The sequence below is a fragment of the Myodes glareolus genome, chromosome 20, assembly GCF_982192425.1.
Source record: "Myodes glareolus chromosome 20, mMyoGla1.1, whole genome shotgun sequence".
Taxonomy (NCBI): domain Eukaryota; kingdom Metazoa; phylum Chordata; class Mammalia; order Rodentia; family Cricetidae; genus Myodes; species Myodes glareolus.
Window position 1 is genome coordinate 17,140,656 of NC_142045.1, and position 20,673 is coordinate 17,161,328.

Here is a 20,673-nt window from a genome sequence, read left to right on the forward strand (position 1 = left end):
AAGAAGCCATTCCAGAGGAGAGAAGAGGAAGTATGCAAAATGTTCCACCTATAGCTAAGACCAAGACGCTACTTTCAATTGGTAGCTGTCAATAGGGGAAAAATCATTTTTACCAGTGGATTGACACTGGATATGCCATACTCCAGGGCAGGTACATGCTCAACAGTATTTGGCCAGTGAGGGTGTTTGATTGCTTTTTAAAATAAACTTGTCTAATTAGGAACCTTGAGAGTTCTAAGTAGTTGAAAAAATAATGTACATATTAAGTCAAATCTATAATATATATTTTTGATGAATAAAAATGAAGAAAATAGTGAATTACTCAAGTTGAACTTATGAATTTTAAAATGTTTTACTATCCTTAACTGTATCTGTAAGTAAAGAAAGAACCATGCTGTCTCTTTGGGCTAGATGTTTTGGTTTTGCTTTGTTCTTTCTCAATATTACTTTCTGATTATGCTGCAACTTCAGCTGAGGGAAGGAAGTGTTCTCTCTCCTCAGACCCAGCCCAGTTTCCAAGCACTAGGCTTCCTAATTCGCTCTGATGAAGACTCTGTAATCTCCTTTCAGCAGGGGTCACACTATGATTGTAGGCTTACTATCTATCTACTTACTACCTATTTAGTTTGACTTCCTAATTCCTAACAGAGAAAATAGAATACGATAGATATATGCATTTTTTAACTAAGTCTCGGTTGTTCTATTTACCAATAAAGCCTGAGGAGTCAGATGTTGGGGTGAATGCCCGTATCTCAGAGTGGCCAAGCAGCACCAGCTGACCTTCCATTTTGCCTGGAGACTCAACCAGAGAGTGTCTCTCCAGCTGTCTCAAACCAAACTCTTAAGTCCCTCCCTACTCCTTCCTGTGCATCTCTCTATCCATATTCCTGGCTCCTCAGTACTCTCTATGGCTAATTCCTGTCAACTAATTGCTGGCTCTGCCCCCTGATTGAAGGTTAATTTTATTAACACCATCTGGGGGGTTCACAGCACATCAAATATCCTGCAACAGATATGTGTATTTGTATGATCCTCATAAACAGAAGCCTTCAGAGAATCAGATTTGTAGATGGCAGAGACAATGATGTGATGATGAAATGATGTAACTGTGCTAATTTTTTATACCTAGATTTTCTTTCTGACGAATTCACCATTTAAATTACCTTCTTGTCTTTGCGTATCTCTTTGTCGTGTCTTGACACTTATCTTATCAGTTAATGTTGTATGTCAGGCTATGCAGAATCACCTTGAACTTTGCCGACTCTAACCCTCCATTCTTTGCTACCTTGCAGAATATGAATTGCTATCCCATATCTAGGTTAGATTTTTAGCCATTAGAGCAAACAATCTCAAATAACTTACAGGACAATAGACTTACTTTTGCTAGGGTTTCAAAAAGTCGAGTGCATGGTCTCCTGTCCAGTTGGCGGCACTGCTTTGAGGTCTTTGACCATGAAAGAACCACCACAGTGAAGGTCATGGTACAAGAAGACTGATCACCTCATAATGTCAGGCAGCAAAGAAACAGACAGGGAAAAGTCAGTAACATGATCTACCTTCTAAATTACATTACCGAGTGATTTCACCTGAGCCCAATCTCCTAATTCTAATTTAAAATGATTTTATTAATTGATTATCCTACTACTGACAGCACTGTGACCCAACAATCTCTCCATAGCAGTATTAGAAAAACACTAAACCCTCTGCACTGGAGCCTATTGAGAGAGGCACTTCATAACTAACAGCCCAATATCCTGTTTAAAATGATTTATCAATACAATACTTGTAATTAGTAAGTTCATCATCCTCCCTTAAATTTTGTATATCAACATATTGTGAAAAATGCAAAGAATAGGGCTGAATAATTATCAATTATGTGCACCTAATATATTTTCAGCTCAGAGGTGAAATGGATAAAAGAAAATATATCAAAATACAAGTTCATCATGCATTTGGTTCTCTAACTGATTTCGACCAATAACTATAAGAGAAAAGTAAAATCAAATAAAATGCAAGAAATAGGAAAGTTGTGAAGAGGGTAGATTTAGAACAATAAGAAACAATCATTTCAGATTTTCTGCTACATAGTCACTCTCATTCTTTCAGTTGTCTACTGACCTGCAGAATAAGAATTGATATTCAATAACCACGATAGTTTTTTGTCATTGCGGCATAGAATCTGAAGGAACATAAAGCAGGAAGGACTTTTCACTTCTGTTTCAGAAACTAGAGTAGGCAGTCAGCTGGTCATACATAGTCATTAAAAATTCAGACACTTTATAGGAAAGAAAATCCTTGTCCTCAAAGGATTCCTGTCATTACTCGTCCTCAAACATGCACACTGTTCCTTTAGCGTTTATAGCTTTCTCTGTGGAAGGGGCCAAGTTAGAAGAGATGATTTTTGCTTTCATATCTGGACTAGATTTTACTGACAGCATGGAACACACCAGTGTCCAGGGAGAAGTCAGTGCTTCACATCCATCTCAGGGGAATAGTTTCATTAAATTTCATGCAGCCCATGTGCCTGTCCACAGAAGTCTTTTGTCAGCACTTCCTATTTCCCCTCTCTCCCACAGCCAGGCATATGTAATAGGGTCTGGCATAAAAACCTGCTTCTTCAAGCCAGCCTTTGATGTTCTCTGTCATATGCTTCTGACATGCCAAGAAATAAAGCACTGACCATGCAACATTAGTGATCCCACTCCTGGAGTGTTGTGGCATAGTCTCAGGGTGCAATGACCATCCAAATAGTTTTAATAAACTTCATACAGAATGGGATTAAGGATGGAACAAAAAAAGAAATTAAAATAGGAATTACATCCCTTGCTCAACTCTTTCAAAATAATCTTTTTTATACTTGATGGTTTTGAAACAATGTATTTGACCAGCTCCTATTGAGAACTACTTGAACAGAGCAGGAAAAGAATCATCTTAATAAAGCATTAAATTCTGAATCTCGGGTTTTCTCCCTCAAAAACGTGTTCAACCAAGGACTATTCAAGGACCACATTGTCATCGACTTTTGGGTTAAATCATTTATGAATTTCTGTGAGTAGATCTATAATAAGCAAAAAATGTATGCTACAGTTGTTATGTATGTTACTATATAAGAGAATATATTTATCTCTCAACTCCTTTATCATAGAGAAATTTCATAAGGCATATATTTAGGACACTGAACTCTTAAAAGCCTAGCCAAAAACTGGGTTTCACAGGCTATTTGGAAGGATGATCAACGGTTCCTCTCTATCTCTAATGATACTTTCTACATGTCCTATAGTTGTGGAAATAAAACAGAGTTTGGAATAAAGCAGCACAGATATGTCCTGAGTCTAAGATGATGAATAAGTTCCTATAACACTTAATGGATACTGCACTCTGATATATAAAAACTGGGTGAACAAGCTAAGAAAAAATTTAAATGAATAAGATATGACTATAATTGAGTTCTCATTTTGATATATGCATGTATATTTTTCTTTGCTTTATGTCTAAAGGCCACTTATGAGTGAGTACATGTGATATTTCTCTTTCTGAATCTAGGTTACCTCATTCAATATGATATTATCTAGATCCATCCATTTGCCTGGAGATTTCAAGATGTTAATATTTTTTCCATTGTGTAGAACTCCATGTGTAAACGTACCACATTTTCTTTATCCATTCTTCAGTTGAGGGGCATTTAGGTTTTCTCCAGGATCTGGCTGTTACAAATAAAACTGTTATGAACATACTTGAGCACATGTCCTTGCGGTATGATTGAGCAAAGAGGTAGGTTGTTTCCTAATTTTCTGAGAAACTACCATACTAAAACTAGCCTATAATTTACAACCCCACAGAACCTAGACAACAATGAGGACCCTAAGAGAGACATACACAGATCTAATCTATATGGGAAGTAGAAAAAGACAAGATCTTCTCAGCAATTATGAGCATTGGGACCATGGAAGAAAGTAGAAGAGGAGGGGGAGGATGGGAAGGGAGCAGAGAAAAATATATAGCTCAATAAAAACAATTATATATATACATGTATAATCAAATATATCAAAGAGTTAAATGTATGCACATTTATGTGTGTGGGGGAATGAACTGCCACAGCACAAAAATGGAATTTAGAGAACTGAATGGTTCTCTCCTTCTATCCTGTGGATTGCAGGGATCAGTCTCAGGGTAGTGGGGACAAGCACCTGTACCACACTGAGCCATCCTGCCAGTCCAAGTCTTCAGTTTCTGTTAACTGTGTGTATCTGTTATCCATTCTTGCCCCAGCACCTGCTTTCTGCATTGGGTTCACATCCTTCCTAAAGCTCACTGTAGGGCTGAGGTCAGTTCAGAGATAGGTTAATGCTGATGATGATCAAGGCTGAGTGCTTCCCAGTTTCTTTTATAAGCCATGTCAAAAATAGCCTTGAATCTAAATTGCACATCAAAGTGACATGCCAAATATTTAGTGGCATCAAAATGATTCTGTCAAAGAAGTTGTATAGGCCAAAAGAATCCTATCAAAATGTCACATATACATCAAACTCTTCAAAACCCAATTACTTAGGAGACCCAGAATTCTTAAGATGATTGAGAATTTCAGCCAGCACTGAAAGGGATCAGAGGGAAAACATATGAAGTACATAGACATTGTGGAGAAGAGGAAGGTAGAAGAAGACTGCAAACAAGCTGAAGAATCCCTCAATCACTTTGTTTGGCTACAACGGACAGGGAACCAACTACAAATACACTCAAGCATCCCTTTTTATCACAGTGTCTGCACCAGCCCTTATAAGCACTCACGTTAGTCACTAACTAGGATGGCAAGGTTGTTTCCAAATATCATGAGGCATGGTTTGCCTCCAAAGTAGCAACTCAAATGCATATCAAGCAGAGAAAAAGCACTTAGTAAAGATGAAATGTAAGACAATTTGCTGCTAAAGATGAAATGTCACATTAAGAAAATTTTAATGGCCATGAGAATACTTTCTATTTCTAAATAATATTGTTTTTCAAGTGGTTCAATTTGAAAGGACAACCAAGGCATTTTTGCCTTTTAGAAACAGAGTATGGTAGAGCCGTTAACAGCCCATTTATTTAAATATCCTAAAATTGGACAAAATTCTGACTTCTAACTAAGGGTTTAATTTTATCTTAATTGCCCAGATTTACTATGTGAATGCTAAATGGTGCTCAGAGAAGCAAGATGGTATACATCTTTGTGGGGATGGAGGAAGGGGAGAAGCGAACTTTCAGTATAATCAAGATGCTTGTGATAAATAATGGTTGAATTTTTTGTATGAGAAATGTTTCAAATAAATTTCATTAGCATAAACAGTGGGAAGTCTTTGTCAATATGTGAGTGTAGTGTTGGGTTGTATGTAAGAGGCCACTGATTTTTTAAATGAGTAGCTTTTTGCTAGTTTATATATTTAAGAGACATTACCTCCATCTTTCCGGAGTATCTAAGCCTACTTCCAGCAACACTAGCTGCAGCACCCTTACAATAGAGTGTTAATTAAATTTATTGTTTACATGCTTACTTTGTATTTCCTATTTTTTCTCAGTTCATTGGTAGTACTTACTCATTTTTGACATTGATCCTGGATGTTCTGGAGCAAAACCTATTATCATTTATATGTGAAGGAAAAGTACAGTCACCTGCTGTGATGGAGAGTATGTCATTGTGCTGAGAATAAGCCTCCACTGTGACATCTAAGCTAAAGAATGCTTGTGCTCCTCGTGAATGAACAGAAGCCTGTGCCTGTACACTAAACGTTGGAGAAAATGATGCCAAATAAAATGGATGACTCGGTTGATCTAGCTTAGTTCTTGGAAGGAAAAAAGTACAAGATATTTTATATTTATTTCTTAAGTCCTAAGTCAAGCAGACAACACTGCTACGGGGGAAACAGCCTGTTCCTTCTTTTAGAGCAAGATTATTGAAAAAGACACTAGGAAAATTATCTAGTAGCCCTCTGTTTTAATAGAATACCTGAGACCCTGGACTCAAGCAGAAGTCAAAAAGAAATAATGTCATTAATTTCATTCTCTTTTAAAAAGCTATGTATTCTCTATCACTTTTATAGTCTTCTGTGTTTTATTTGTATTCATTATTTTTTTTCAGTCAGGACTTTTCATTTAAACAGCAGAAGTTGTGGTGGAAGGATAATATATATTCTTCATGAAAATAGGCGCTAAGGACATAAATAATGGCTATATAGCTGTTCTATACAGAGAAACAGATTTAGAAAAGAATGAGAAAATAATTCCGTGTTGTAACTTTCAAAAATGCATGTAAATAAAAAAGATAAACTTCCTTTATACTGGCCTCAAATGAGACATTGACTATTAAGTGAAATTATGGAATTTCACATTATATGTGTTTTTCTTTAGAGCAAGACATTTTGTTGTAATATTTAACTCAATACGACAGGTACATTAAGAAACTTAAGGTATTTATGATGGTGAATTAAGTGTGTCTTATGCTGGAGAAACTGAAAACATTATGAGAAAATCAGAAAGTAAATGATGCTCAAAAAAAGGACCTGTCCCCAAACCTGTATGTGATACTGTCACAAACAACATATATGTAAACACATATGGGTATCCTCATATATAGATACAAACAGCCATTCGTAATGTGTGATGTCCTTATGTATATGTGTTGATTTTATTGATTGATGAATAAAGTTGTTTCAGCCAATGACTTAACAGAACAAAACCAAGCAGGAAATATGAAGAGAGACATATAGAGAGAGTAGGCAGAGTCAAGGAGATGCTATGTAGGTGCCAATGGAGAAGGATGCTAGAACCTTACCAGTAGACCACAGTCTCATGGCAATAGATAGATTAATAGAAATGGGTTAATTTAAAGTGCAAGAGTTAAATAGTAATACACCTGAGTCATTGGTCAAACACTGTTGTAATTAATGTAGTTTCTGTGTGATTATTCGGGTCTGGGCAGCCAGGAAATGTAGGTGAAGTTACTGCCTACAATAAAGTCTCAAAACCTTACACCAGAACAATCATAGAGCAATAACAATGCCCAATGAAGTGTTCTTCTGATAGAAAATGACTTAATTGTTAATAGCCTATTCTATTTTCTTATAAAAGCAAACTTCTGTTTACATTTACTACCTCAATGGTATTTAGAATAGTTTTCTAATCAAACTAAAGTTGTTTATTCTTAGAATTGTATTTGTGTCTTTGCACTTTTCACATGACCCAATTCAACTTACTCTGTGTATTATAGAAATGAACCCAGAGAGTCATTCACTATCATTTGTATAGGAAACGGAAGGGCCATGGTGAAACAGACAGTAATACAGATCGCTCATCTCTACGCCGGAGTTTCTCCTCAGCCAACACTCCCTCCTTGGTCCCTGACTCTAACTCATCAATTTATATTGCAATTAAGCAGAAATATAAGCTTTGTCCTTTAACATTTTGATTAATTAGTTATATAAGTAATGATAAGGATAACAAGTGCATCAGTGCCGACTGAGGTTTCTGTCCTGCCCAGTTCCAGCCGCCATTAAGTCCCAAAGAAATCACACAGTGATCTACATTAATTATAAACTGATTGGCCTAGTATCTCAGGCTTCTTATTAGCTCTTATAATATATATTAACCCATGATTCTTGTCTGTGTTAGCCATGTGGCTTGCTACCTTTATCGGTGGGGCAGTCACATCTTCCTTGCTCTGTGTCTGGCTTCCTCTCTGTCTGGGTGATGACTGCAGACTGAGTTTTCCCTTCTCTAAGAATTCTCACTACCTTGCCTCTACTTCCTGCCTGGTTGCCCCACCTATACTTCCTGCCTGGCTACTGGTCAATCAGCGTTTATTTAAAATACAAAGGACAGGGTACAGACCATTGTTCCACAGCACATCAGTCTTATCCCCTGCTCTACGAAAGTCAATAAGTTTATTCCTTGATTACTTTTTGGAGGTTAAAATATAATCACAGCATTTTCTGCTTCCTTGTACTTTCTCCAAACCGTCCCATATACCCCATCTTGTTCTCTTTGAAATGCATGGCCTTTATTTATTAATTATTGTCACATATACATTTATACGTGTTTTATATATATATTCCTAATATTTGAGCTGCAGAGTCACTTGGGACTTAAGATGTAGAGAAGAGAGTTTTGTGAGTTTCTCATCCCATTCAGACTTAAGCTCCTGAAGGTGACTGCACCATGATTTCACAGATGTTGGGTTTATCCAGCTATGCACGCTGATCTCTTGAAAGATTATCATAGGCCATAATGTAAACTTTACACTTTCAATTTTTTAATAGTTCCTGAATCTGACTTCAAACTAATACTGAACTTAATTCTATTATGCACAAACAGAGCCAAAAAGTAATGTGAGGTTTGCTTTTCTTTTCATGCTTAGTAGGCGTTTTCATTTCTGTAACTTTGGTTGTAAACTGGAATTCAAATTCAGAACCCTGGTCACAAAAACTATTCTCTTTCCAACCAAATTTAAAGAGATGTTATACATACATGAAAGTAATTTGTTCACTGCTAAACTATAGAAATTAAAATATCTTCTTATTGGGTGAGGCTCTGCTTTGTGCATTTCCATCTTTGAATTCTCATAAATTTTGGAGGTAGTGATAATTGAGAAGAAACTGAAAAAAAATATCAAATGGAAATAGGTCTCTCTTAACATTGGCAAAGAAAAATTACTATTCAACTGCCTCATAGATGGCTCTCCATTCTGTGGATTTTCGACCTTGTAAACATCATAAAATGTGCTAAACTTTTTTGTTGCCCTATTCATCTGTACTTCGTATTCACATAACACACATCACAGAAGCAGGTCGCATCAGCCTGAACACTAATGTCATATCTACGCAAGCTCTATTTTCTGATTTACCAATTGCATCAGCTGTTTCTATGAAACTGTATAAAAATAACTTACAATAATTTTGAAAATTTCACAGCAACTTGTTAACTCAAACTTAGAAAAGTTCACACTGTTTAAGATACATAATAGAAACAGAAAAATACATAGTGTATAAATAATGGCTTACAGTCATCAGGAAAAAAATTACACGAAATTTAAGAATATGTTAGCAATTGCTACCATCTTATTTTTGAAATTTAACAAAATAACAATACACAGCACCAGAGAGATTACTCATTATAACAAGATAAGCCTACTATTCAATGGGAAATGAATATTATTATTATTTATATTTCCGATACCATGACAGTACCATTTGGTTGTCATGGTGACAGAAGTCTCACTACCTAATAACACTATAATGAGAAATCCATATGCAAAGTCAATAAATACTATTTAGAAATGTAGTCTATACCTGTTGGGGTGGAGACAAAGGTCTGAGACACATTTTATAGCAAAAATATTGAAAGCAAGAGGTGTTAAAATTATTTACGAAAATTAGATGTGAATAGGCTCATTTTTTCACACTAAAGCACTTCCAAGTGAAGCACAATTTATTTTTTCTTTCACTCAAGTGGTCAAGATATGTATGGACAACTTAGACACAGTGATATATTCAGCATGAGTGTTACATCCTACCTAAACATAATCAATGTTCAGAGAGAAAAAAAAGGTGTATCAAGAAATGCAGTGATAGTTTGTGTCTACTGGTGTGAAATTAGAGTCACATTTCTAAACTCTTTTTTATTTACCTAATTAACACTGAAGAGAGTGGGATCAATCAGAGGGGAGTGAATGTGAAGTCTGAAGAAAAGTTAGGATATCTGCAGTGTCTCTCAGCTGATGACTGGATAGTGAAAACCGGGTATATTTACACAACAGAATGTATTTCAGCCATCACAAAGGAAATGGTGATGTTCTCAGGTGACTGATGAAACTAGAAAAATATCATCCTGAGTGAGGCAAAGCGATCATCAAAGACAGTTGCATAATTTCTCTAATATATGGATGTTATATTATAATATATATGGTAGGTACCGCAGAAGCTAGGCACCTACAAAGTGGGAGGTGGGGAGGGGAGGATCTCCTAAGGAACGGAAAATATAAGTAAAAAGAAAGAACAATTTCAGGGGTTTTGGAGGCATTGGAGTCATGCTGTTTGACCATCTTATGATTTATTATTCGAAACTACTATGTTTAAACTCTTTCACTGAGATAATGTCAACTAATCGCGTCATAGATGTTAATCAAGCATCACACAATATGAACATACAGAAGGGAACTATTGTGCGTCATTCACTAGGGAAGCAGATAAGCACTGATTATGAAGTAAGAGAGGGTGCGTGCCACACTGCTTTGCCCTTTATTTGGTCCAGTAAGTGTTCCTTTCTTCTAAGCCGTGCTAAGATGCTGTCACTGCCTTACTTCTCTAAAAGTCCACTTTCCAAAATATTAATAACTGCTGTGAAAACTTCACATTTTGAAAATATTTCTATGAGAGGCTTTCTCACACCCCATTTGTCATGGGGTGCAGTTCTTTTCTACCTCTGAGGGCATGTGGAGAAATTGGGGAAAAGACTGTCTTGTTTAACAGGCATCTAGAGACAACAATAAGATTGTCTGTTATTGTTTGTTTGTATTTGTTTGTTAGAGATAGATTCTCACAGTGCACAGGCTAGCACAGAACTTGATATATGGATGATGGGAACCTTGAACTTCTGATTCTCCTGCCACTGTCACTTGAGGGCTGGTATTTCAAGTCTCCATAATATTTCGAAACTATTTTTATAAGATACATAAATAAAGTTCACCAAATATGCGCATGGGCCCTCATGTGTGTGTTTGTTGTGCATGAGTATGTGAGTATGTGCACACTTGCGAGCCTTTGTCTAACAGAGCAACTGAAAACCCACTAAATAAAAACATACTTCAGTAGTATGTTAATATCTCTCCAAATATAGCTGAATATCTGAACTACGAAAAAAGACAACAACCCTTGAAACACTATGTTAACCTATACTTTCGACACTCATGCAAAAAGAAGGTAGTTATGAATTCAATTATAAATAGCACAGCCTCTATGCAATGAGGTCATCATTGGGACACAGGATGCTTCTTACTTCTACAGAAACAAAATTTAAAGGAACTGGAGAGATCATTCAGTGGTAAAGAATGCACACTGCTCCTGTAGGAGATATAAGTGCAGTTACCAGAACCTATACAAAGTAGCTTGTAACTGTCTATAATTCCAGGTGCAGGAGATGTGATGCCCTCTTTCAGCTTCCGTGGGCACCTATATTCAAGTACACATATCCATGCAGTGACACACAAATATGGCTGTGATTAAAAATTTTAAAAATTAAAACCTAACCCTTAATAATAACAATAATTCTGAGATATCTCAAAATAGAACCAAACACAGATAAATCATTTTATAAACTGTTAATACAAACTTTTAGATTTTTGCTTTATACTAGTCTATGATGTTCATTTTATTTAGATTTTATAAATTAGTATCAACATGATAAATTAATGTAGAAGGCCCAAATTTCCACATCAACCAAGGCCAGATCTAAAATAAAATAGACATTTTTACTAAATTATGAATTTTTGATGAAATACTTTGTATTATTTGTACAATTAAGATAAAGAGATATACAGAGACCAAAATGTACATACATACATATACATATATATATGCATAGATAGATAGATAGATAGATAGATAGATAGATAGATAGATAGATAGATGGATGGATGGATGGATGGATGGATGGATGGATGGATGGATGGACGGACGGACAGACAGATAGATAGATTAAAATGCAACATCTAAACTAATTTATTACTGGGATTGTGAACTTGGTATCTTTTACGTTTTGCTAGTTTGTAAGATAAAAACAAATTCGAATTCATTGGGGAAACCAAGAGCTTCGACTCTATGCTCATATTTATTTTTTGTGCCAGATTGCTCATCAATTGATGTTTGTTTTATTGAGAAAAGATCATTGATCAGAAAAACTCTAATTCATTCTAGTCCAAAAATTAAATATTCAGTTACACAACATTAATCAATAACGTATTTAGGTAAATGTCATATTGAACAACTATAAGTTCAGTCTGAAGCACTGCTATTTTTGAACACAATTACCAATGCAGCAATGAGGGTATCACATAACGTCTGCTCTCTGCTCTGCCTGTGGTTCTCTAAAAGCTAAGCTGTTTTCTAGGTTGATTTGGGGCTTACAAAATAGGACAGCAGAAACTTACAGCCCGGTTTCTAAAAGATTGCTTTTTTTTTGTTCTTCCTTTTATAGTAAAGATTTATTTTTTTAATTAATTGTATGTGTGTGGGCATGATCATATGTAAATGCAGGTGCCTGCGGAGTACCACAAAGGATATTGGTTCTCCTGAGGTTGGAGTTACAGGCAGCTCTGAGCCACACAATACTGGGGCCGGGAATTGAACTAAAAAGGGAAGGGGCTGGAAATTGGACTCAAGTCTTCTGCAAGAGCAGCTGATGTTCTTAGCTACCGAGTCATCACTTCAGTCCCAATTTTTTGGTTCTCTGCTTTGGTTTTGTTTTATTCTTTTTAATTTTATTTCCTCAGGTAGTAGTTTACCTCACTATGACTTTAATCTTATAATGTGTTTAAGTAATTTTTATTTTTTTCCTCAGTGTTAACAAGTTTATGGAGTTTCCATTGTTATAATTCTGACAGTCAGTGGAATTCAAAAAGTTCTTTTCTGACTGTATCAAATACCACTTTGGCTTCCTGAACTAACTGATTTGCAAATTGTAGTTTGATAATTTTGTCTAACATCCCTTATTTTTAAAGCCTTTGTGTTTCTATATGCCTTGTACAAAATTATAAAATCATTTTTATTTTATTTATATTTCATATATTTTAAATATATGAATTTTTATATATAACAATGGGTCTTTCAATGCAATGAAAAATTAGTGCTTTGTTCTTTCATTGTTTATACCTCCATGGGATTATACCTGCATTTGTATATGTAAAGTGTATAAACACAAAAGTATAAGTTTGGGCTGGAAACATGGCTCAGAGGTTAAGGGCACTGACTGCTCTTCCAGAGGTCCTGAGTTCAATTCCCAGCAACCATAGCAGTCATCTAAAATGAGATCTACTGCCCTCTTCTGGCCTGCAGGCATACATGAAGATAGAAGACTATACCTAATAAATAAATGTCTAAAAGATATTCCCAGGAGTCCATAAGGATGACCATAGCTAAGACCCTAAGCAATAGAGGAGAGGGTACCCGAACTGGCTTGGCCCTGTAGTCAGACTGATGATTATCTTAAATATCACCATAGAACCTTCGTCAAACAATAGAGGGGAACAGAGGCAATGACCCATATGGGAGCACTGGACTGAGCCCCCAAGGACCAGTTGAAGAGTAGAAGGAATGAGAATACGAGCAAAGAGGTCAAGACCATGAAGGGTTCATCCACTGAAACAGTTTACCTAAACTAGTGGGAGCGCATCAACTCCAGCTGGACTGGAAAGGAACAACTATAGGACCAAACTAGTCCCTCTGAATGTGGTTGACAGTTGCAGCAGGCTGAGGGGCCACTGGCAGTGGCACCAAGATTTATCTCTACTGCATGTACTGACTTTTGGGGGCCCTAGTCTCTTTGGATGTATACCTTGTTCTGTGTAGATGTAGTAGGAGGGTCTTGGACCTTCCAAAAAGCAAAGTGCCTAACCCTCTCTTAGGATTAGAGGGGGATGGGGTAGGAGGGTGTGTGGAGAAAATGGGAGGAGAAGAGGGAGGTGGAATTTGAATTGATATTTTTTAAGAAAAAATCTAATAAGTTGAAAAAAGTATATGTTCATACAGGAAATACAGGTAATTTAATTCAAAGACCACTTATGCCAGTCTGAGTTATTATTTCTGAATCAGGTAAGAAATTTAGCACTCATATGAGTTAATATTTTGCTCGTTATCCAAATAAATGACAGAACATAAAACGATTTCCAAATTGATGTTTTTTTCTACAGTTGTATGTTCTTCTGTATTACACATTCGCATACTTAATTTTTTTTTAATTTTTATCTTATGTGTTGATTTGAGGATCTACCTAACCATGTTGTATGCCAACATTAGAGATCTCCTTCAAGAACTACATCATTTTTTTCTATAACAATTTTAAGACCATTTTACTCTATATTTTTATATTATAGATCTGCCATGACATTGAGTTTGTTTTCCTTTGTGCTAACTGAAAGATCTGTGTCAGTTTAGGGTAGTTCCAAGTGAGTAGTATTTTCAATAAATAGCATTATAAATTTTTATTTATCTTATAGGCCTCATAATCTTTGATTAATATATAAGCTGAAGTCTTTGATTAATAGAAGAAATTGTGAATTGTATGATTTTAAGGTGTTAGGTGTTTCTATGCTTAAAATATTCCCGAGTTTCTTTATAAGATGCACACAGATTACTTGGCTAGGACTTGATTGTTGGAAACCTCATGCTTTAAATAGTCCCCATTCTACAGCTATTATTCCAGGCTGTTAAAATTCTTGCCAGGTGCTTACAATGGTTCTTTTACTGCTCTCAAGAAAGAAATGGTGTCTGTAATCCACTAGCTGGGCTGGATAACTTGCAATTAAAATATAGGGCATTGCTTAGAGTTATCAGAAAAAAAATAGTTTCTTAGTGTGGGAGGGATCTGAGTGTATACTTCACATGGTTTTGGTTAAACTATCCATCCAATGGTTTGCGTAAGACAGTTTTAGTTTTCCTATTTGATACTGATTTGATGATTAAGCTTATTTTTTATCAACCCCACCTTCCACCTAGTATTTTTTCTTTTATATCTCATCTAACTTGTTGTCTTACTTGTAGCATGAGAAGAAGATGCACATCAATTTCAACATCTTGAATCTAGACTGCCTCCTTAAGGCTTGTGTCTTAATGACTTATCCCTAGCATAGCACTGCGAGATGAAAGCAGAACACTTGGTTTGTAATCAGATTATTCAAGACAGGTACACAAAGGAGAAGACAATTATAGCCCTTCTTCTCTCTGCTTTTTCAAAGCCAGACAGGAGACAAAAACCTTAAATTTCACAGAAATCTAGTTCTATACCTGTTGTGGAATATTATTTTAAGGTGAGCTTCATTTTTATGCTGTGGAATATTTGTTTAATGATGCAAAGTTGTGTTGCATTCTTTTTATGTTGCATTTGAGTAACTCTCTGAAGCTGTGTTGCTTTGCCTGTCTGAAACACCTTATTGGTGTAATAAAGAACCGAACTGCCAATAGCAAGACAAGATAAAGGATAGGCAAGGAAGGAAGAGTGAATAAAAAAGGAAAAATCTGGAAAACGGAGATCAAGGAGAAGTGAGAGAAAGAAAAGGAGAGGAAGACCTCAGGGCAGACACCCAGCTACATAGTAAGCCACAGAGAAAGAGTAGAAATGTACACAGGGAGAGAGAGAGATAAAAGCCCGGAGGCAGAAGATATTTAAGTTAAGAGAAGTTGGCTAAGAGTGGTATTGCTAGGTCTTGAGGCAGATTGGTTATTAATTTTCTAAGAAATTGCCATACTGATTTCCAAAGCAGCTGTACAAGTTTGCACTTCCACCATCAATGGAGGGGTGTTTCCCTTACTCCACATCCTCTCCAGCAGAAGTTGTCATCAGTGATTTTGATCTTTGCAATTCTGGCAGGTGTAAGACAGTATCTCAGAACTGTTTTTATTTTCATTTCTCTTATTACTATGGGTGGTGAATGTTTCCTTAAGTGTCTTTAAGCCATTTAAGATTTCTCTGTTGAAAGTTCTCTGTTAGGTCTCCACCCCATTTTTTAACGGGATTATTTGGTCTTTTGATGTCTGGTTTCTTGAATTCTTCATATATTTTGGAGATCACCCTTCTTTCAGATGTGCGGTTGGTGAATATTCATTCCCATTCTGTTGGTGGCTGTTTTGTCTTGTTAACTTTGTCCTTTGCTTTACAGAAGCTTCCCAGTTTTAGGAAGTCCCATTTATGAATTGCTGCTCTCAGTGTCTGTGATACTACAGTTATATTTGGAAGTAGCCTCCTGTACCTCCTTCCTACTTTTTTTTCTATGAGCTTCAGTGTGGTTGATTTTCAGTTGAGGTCTTTGATCCATGTAGAGTTGAGTTTTGTGCATAGTGATAGATATGGATCCTAAGTAAACTGAGAGAATGGGGGGTGCAGAGGGTGGAATGGGAGAGGGGCATATAAAAAGGAAGTGAGTAAAAATGTATAACTCAATTAAAAGCAATAAAGTATAAAAATAGAGCCTCCGGAAGTAGAGGACACATACCACATTCATGCTGCTGAAGGCTGGCAATAGCCTGGCTCAATGACAGTCCCAGAGCGGCAGTCCACATGGGGGTTTTACTGCAGCTTCTTCCAAAGGGAGAGATGTGGTTATGGAGGTTTACAGGTGATGAGAAGGAAGAGCATCCCAGACTTGAGCTTGAGAAGCAGTTAGTACTCACTGCAGTCTAGGAGACTGCAAGAAAAAAGAAAAAGGAAGGAAGGAAGGAAGGAAGGAAGGAAGGAGGAGAGGAGAGGAGAGGAGAGGAGAGAAGAGAAGAGGAGAAAAGAAGAGAAAAGAAAAGAAAAGAAAAGAAAAGAAAAGAAAAGAAAAGAAAAGAAAAATTGGCTAGAAAGAAGACAAGCATTCATAAGTAAGAAAAAGCCTCCATGTTTTTATTTGGGATCTGGGTACTAGAACCTCAAAAGAGTCAATAGAATAAAACCAATAATCCTTCTAAAATACTAGCTTTGATTTCATGACCAAATATTCTATTATTGTTCACTTTACATAGTATCTTTTTATTTTTTAAAGGTTTACTTCACATTTTTTCATTATCTTAAGAATTCAGAACTTTTTGTTTCCATGATTTCTTTAATTTAGATCAGAATATCCCTTTAAATATAGTTCAAGTCATTAACTATTAAGATTTTCCTAGTCTCACTGATTACCACTTCTGAATTCTTAAAGAACATAGAATCTTAGAGATAAAGTCTAAAGTCATGAACTAAAAACGTATTTTAGTGTTAATTTTTCACCATTAAATGTATGTGTATGTGTGTAAACAAAATATTCTTTACTAATTTTTTCTAACATTCATCGTACTTATATTACTCTGCCTCTAACAACTAATGGTTGATAGTAAAGTTAATTTTTAATATGTTATAGTAATTTGTTAAATTATTTGTGAGCTCCACAATTTTAAGCAAACATAGGAAATGTTACAATAAAAATAGATTTTTTTAGGTTTGCAAACTATACATTTATATGGTATATTCTTTCATACATAAAAAGTATTTTGCAACAGGTTTAAGAGCATCGTCTAAAGTTTATGGGCCTTTAGTATCACAGAAACACACTCACACACATATATTAGTACACACATATATATATATTAATATTTCATAGATTATAAACTATAAAATATGTCTACTCGGCCACACTTATTTACCACCAGAGATAAATGATCAAGGCATCTTGCAACTATTGACTGATATTTGCATGACTATCTGAGACACTTGATGCAGACACCTAGCCAAGTACCAGAAGAGGCCACTGCCTTCATGCTGTTCACCATAATCAAGACTTCTTTACTCATTCATATGTTTCATATTTTGCTTGTTTGTATTAAAAAGAATTTTACCATATTACAACTGGCTCCTAATCATGGCTTTAGAGTACTTAAGAATTTCTTCTCAATACAGTTGAAATATGATCTATCAGAAAATGAGTACATCAATTTCAACTTTTCTCAGTGCAGTTGTGCAAAGTGCACAGTGCAATTGAAATATGATCTATCAGAAAATGAATACGTCAATTTCAACTTTTCTCAGTGCAGTTATGCAAAGTGCACAGTGCAGTTGGTATTAGATTCCATCTAAATTTGTCAATAATGTATATTAATAAATTATCTTTAAGGTCAACAAGAAGGATCAGTGGACATAAGGAAGTGCCTCCAAGCCTGACAACAACTTGAGTCCAACCCATTATATCTATAAACCTTTATAGTAGAAAAAAAAACTTAATCCTCAAAGTTGTCCTCTGGTGTCTAAGTGTATCCGTTTCATTTTGCACACATACACACACACACACACACACACACACATACACACACACAGTTGGTTAATTAATTAAAATATCCTTAAACAGAAGCAAAGAAAAACAAAATTGTGTGTTAATAGATTGCTGCAGGTGCTCTAAGTGACATGAAGAAACTTTCCATGTATTTTCACGAAGAGAAATGGTTCATTATCTGTGACTCATTGTTAACTGTCACATTATAATGTAACTATCATTAATAACAAAAATTTCAGAGTGCAGAGTTCTGTGTAGACCAGAGGAGAGAACTGTCATCAAAGATCTTAGTCACCTGTGGACTTCAGGTGTTACAATGCCAATGAACCAGGCAAGTAGCCACTGTTAAGATAGTGTCAAGTCTGTATTAGTGTTAACCAACCATTCTCTGAACAGATTTGGAGTCTGTTCCATAAGTCATGTCTGGTACTCCAACCCTGATCAAATCCTGTGGTGGGGGAGGTGTCACAGACCCCAGTGGAAAAGCTGCTGCTTTTCCAGTGTTTATCTAAATGGCACCAATCAAATTGCCTTTTTTATTTTTTAAAGAAAACAATCTTTTCTCATTATACATATCAATCCCAGTTCCCACTCCCTCTCCTACTCCCATTCTCTCCAACCCCCACTCTATTCCCCTCCATTACTCAGAGAGGATAAGGCACATTACTTTGGGGAAGGTCCAAGGCCCCCTACTTTATCTAGGATGAGTAAGGTATCCATCCAAAGAGAATAGGTTCCCAAAAAGCCAATGCAAGCAGTAGGGCTAAATCCTTGTGCCACTGTCAGTGGCCCCTCAGTCTGTCCCAGCCATGCAAGTGTCAACCACATTCAGAGGGACTAGTTTGGTTCTATGCTTGTTCTTTCCAAGTCCAGCTGGTGTTGGTGAACTCCCATTAGCTCAGGAAGACTGTTTCAGTGACTGTACCCATGATGGTCTTGACCCCTTTGCTCCTATTCTCACTCCTCCCACTCTTCAACTGGACTTTGGGAGCTCAGTCCAGTGTTCCGATGTGAGTGTCTACTTCTGTTTCCTTCATTTGCTGGATGAAGCATTCCGTGGTGATATTTAAGATATTCATCAGTCTGACTACAGGAAAAGGCCAGTTCGGGCACCATCTCCTCTATTGTTTAGGGGTCATCCTTGGGGATTCCTGGGAATTTCTCTGGAGCCAGATGCTCAATCATATTACAAAACATTCATTTAACTATGTTCAAAGCAGCATTACTTGTAATATCCAGAAGCTGGAAACAACCTAGTTGCCCCTCACCTGAAGAATGGATAAAGAAAATGTGGAACATTTGCACATTAGAGTACTACTCAGCAGTAAAAAATAATGACATCTTGATTTTGCATGCAAATGGATAGAACTAGAAAACACCATCTCAGTGAGGCAACCCAGACCCAAAAAGATGAATATGGTATTACTCATTCATAAGTGGAAACTAGCAATAAATAAAGAATATTGAGTCTATAGTTCATGATCCTAGAGAAGCTAAGTAAAAGGTGAAATCTAAGAAAAGCATATATAGATCCACCTGGAATGTTGAAATAGACAAGATCACCCGACAAATTTGGAAGCATAGGGGTGGGGGGAGAAGGGAAGGCGAAAGGGGAAGAGGAGGGGAGGAGAGAGGCGAGGAGAACTTGAGGGAATGGGATAGTCGAGATGGAGGAAGGACAGAGATGAGAGCAAGGAAAGAGATATCTTGATTGAGGGAGTCATAATGGGGTTAGCAAGAAACTTGGCTCTAGGAAAATTCTCAAATTTCTTTTAAATAACTTTTCTTTAAATTTGACAAATAAAGCCTTTCCTCCTCAAGTTTCTTTTGGTCCTGGTGTTTAATCCTAATAATAAGAACCCTGACTAAGACAACACATTCCAAAAAGACAATATCCTACTAAGGAAACACTTGCTCGATTATGTTCTTTCCTGCTCTACTTCCCTTAAAAATACTAAATGCGTCTCTTCATAACTGAAGCATCACTTTGACTCTCTCTCGAATTTCATAAATTTCACATAACTTATTGTTTTTGTCAGAAAAAAGAAGCAGGAGAAGATAATCAAGTTTTGTCAGAAAACTCAAAATTTGAAATGAACTAAGTCAAAGTGAAGAGAATTGCATTCTTTTTGTTATCTCAATAATCCTGGATTATATCTAAGCTGTCTAATGTGGGGTATTAGTTATGTTTATCATTAATTTAACAGAATTTCTAACAGAAATCAACTTAATGAAAAAGATTTTGTATTGACTCAAAGTTTGAAAGACTACCATCTGTATGGCAGAGACCCGATAACAGGGGTGGTAAAGCATGGACAGCAGCCGAACATGATACGTCTGTGCTTGGAAACAGATAAAGGCTGGCACTCAGCTGCAGTTTTGTTTTCCCTATTTATCAAGTATAGGACACTAGCCCACGGGATAGTGTCCCACATGCCCTAAATGGATCTTCCTTCCTTCTTTAAACTCTTCTGGAAACATCCTCACAAGCACTCAAAGATAGACAATTCATCTTAGAAGTCTCTTGTTGTGAGATATTTGCACACAAAGTAAAGATATACTTCTGTGATTGGTTTAATAAAGAGCTGAATATCCAATAGCTGGCAGGAGGTATAGGTGGGACGTCCTGCTGGAGAGAAGAAGTAGGAGAAGATAAT